At 79.3% G+C, this 2,500-nt stretch overlaps 1 non-coding gene across 1 annotated transcript; it reads right to left on the bottom strand.

The window, feature by feature from the left end:
• Window positions 1–839: 839 nt before the first annotated feature.
• LOC143693279 (5.8S ribosomal RNA) lies at window positions 840–992 on the bottom strand. The gene has a single exon (XR_013180782.1). It is a non-coding gene; the product is annotated as a 5.8S ribosomal RNA (ribosomal RNA).
• Window positions 993–2,500: the final 1,508 nt, after the last annotated feature.

The following is a 2,500-nucleotide window of genomic DNA, read 5'->3' as shown; positions in this document are numbered from 1 at the left end:
TCTCCCCTTACCGACCGACCGCCCGGCCGGCCGGCGACGGAGAGAGAGAGACGGAGAGCCCCATCCCGGAGACGAGAACCGAAAAGGGAAGCGCGGCAGAGACGGCCCCGCGCGGGAGGACCGGCCGGGCGGCGGCGGCGTGTGCGACGGCCTCGGCGAAGGGGAGAGAGAGGGGAGCGACGGCGCCCTTCGGGCGCGCCCCGAGACCGAGACAGAAGAGGAGGGGGGGGGGGGCGCGGGCGAAGGGAGAGGAGGGGGGTCGGAACCCCCCCCCGTCCCGGCGCTCTCGCCTCGCGCGCGCGGCAGCACGGCACGGTACCGCCGCGGCACCCACCCGCAGACAGCCGCCCGCGCGGGGGGGAAGGCCGGGGGCGAGGCCCGCGCCTCGCCTCCCCTTCTCGCCCCTCTCCCTTCTCTCTTTCTCTCTCGGCCCTCGGCGGCGCCTTTCGACGCCGTCTCTCGCTCTCCCCGAGGCCGCCGCGCCGCCGCATCCGCGGCGCGGCCCCGCGGCGAGGACGAGCTCCGCCCCAGCGGCTCGCTCCGGGAGCGGGGGAGCTACGGAGCGCTCCCCGAGTCTGCATTTAGGGGGGACGAAGGCCCTCGCGCGGCGGCGGCGACGACGACGACCGCGGCGACGCCCGCCGGGCCCGCAGGGAAGGGATCGAGGCCCGCCGAGGGAAGCGCTTCCCTCGCCCAACACCCCTGACCGCCTTCCCCTCCGGCCACCGGCGGCACGCCGCCGCCGCCGCCGCCGCAGCCGCCCGCCGCGGGCGACGGGCCTGCGAGGCGACCCCAGCCGCGCCGCCGGGGTGGCCCCCGGACGGCGATTGATCGTCAAGCGACGCTCAGACAGGCGTAGCCCCGGGAGGAACCCGGGGCCGCAAGTGCGTTCGAAGTGTCGATGATCAATGTGTCCTGCAATTCACATTAATTCTCGCAGCTAGCTGCGTTCTTCATCGACGCACGAGCCGAGTGATCCACCGCTAAGAGTTGTCTGCCTTTCGGGCACCGCTCACGCCAGAGCGGCCCCTTTTTTGGTTTAGGACAATGCCGCCGAGGACGCGCGGGCGCGCGCCTGGCTTCCGAGACCGTACGAGCACACGGAAAACGGGAGGAAAAAAAAGGAAAAAAACAAACCCACTCTCCGAAGGCCGGCCAAGAGGCGGGGGAGCCCGCGCCCCCGACCGCCTCCCCCCGCGAGGGGAGACGCCGACCTCACCCACGCCGTCCTTCGGAGGCGGCCCAGGCGCCCGGGCTCGGCCCGGCCTCCGCGCGGAGGGCCGGGCGGCGCGCGCCGGACACGCGGGGGGCACAGGGCGGCCCGCCCGCTTCTCGCTTTCACGGGACGACGCGCACAACGCACACGGCACGCGGCCGGGGGCGCGCGGCCGTCGGCCCCCGCGCCGCGCCGGCTCTCCCCTCGGCCCTGACGCCGCGGGCCTGGCGCGGAGCGCCGCCGCGCCGCCGCGCGGCCGCGTTGTCTCTCTCTTCCCCCCACCACGGGCACGGGCCTTTCCCCTGGGCTCGAGACGGGCACGCGACGGCGACCGGCACAGCCCGCCGGCACGCCTCCCGCGGGACCGCTCCCCCGCCGGGCGGGCGGGCGAGCGACCGGCGGACGCGCTCCGCCGCCGGCCCCGGAGGCGGGCGCCACCGAGAGCCGAGCCGGCGTCGCCTGCGCCCGAGGCCTGCCGGACGGCAGACCCGGCCGCCGCCGGGGCGGCACGCGCCCGGGACCGCCGCCGCCGCCTCGCACCGCCGGGGCCCCTCGCCTCGGGCACGCGCCCGGCGGGAAGGCGCCGCGGCGGCTGAGCCGGGGGGCAGCGCCCGCTCTCCTCGTTCGCACGCGGAGACCGGGCGGGGAGGAGCGCCCCCGCGGCCGCCCCCGCACGCCTTCCTGCGCGGCCCACACGCGGCCGCGCGGGCAAGGGCGACGGAGGCGAGGCGACGAGCGGAGCCCGGGACGGGACCGCCGCCGGCCGACGGCGGGCGCCGTCCGGCCGACCGTCCCCGCAGGGAGGGACACCCGTCGAGCGGCGCCGCCGCCGCTCGCCACGGGGTCGCCCGCGCTCGCGGGCCTCCGCCGCCGGAGGGCCCGCCGAGCGCTCGCCCCCCCCCACCGGCGGGCGGGGCGGTCGAGCCAGGGGACGGCCGGCGGACGACGGCGCCGCCGCGCCGCGCCTTCGAGGAAGGAAAGGCCGTCGAGGGGAAGAGAGGCGCCGGACGCGCCGGACGCGGCGCCGCCGCGCGCGCCAGAGACCGCGGCGGCGGGCCCAGGAGAGAGAGCGCGGGCGGGCCCCGGCGGCCGTCGCCCCGCGGCCGAGGAAGGGGCAGAGAGCGCGCGCTCTCTGCCGGGCGTCGCCCGTTACCACGAGGCGGGCGGGTCGGCCCCCGCGGCCGACCGCGCGCCGCGGCCTCTCCGCCGAGGCCGGGCCACGGAGAGGGGGGGGCAGGGCGCCCCTCCCCGGCGCGGCGCGGTTGACCCCGCCCGCGGCGCGCG

Source organism: Agelaius phoeniceus, unplaced genomic scaffold (genome assembly GCF_051311805.1).
Source record: "Agelaius phoeniceus isolate bAgePho1 unplaced genomic scaffold, bAgePho1.hap1 Scaffold_523, whole genome shotgun sequence".
NCBI lineage: Eukaryota > Metazoa > Chordata > Aves > Passeriformes > Icteridae > Agelaius > Agelaius phoeniceus.
This window is presented reverse-complemented; position numbering and strand designations above follow the sequence as displayed.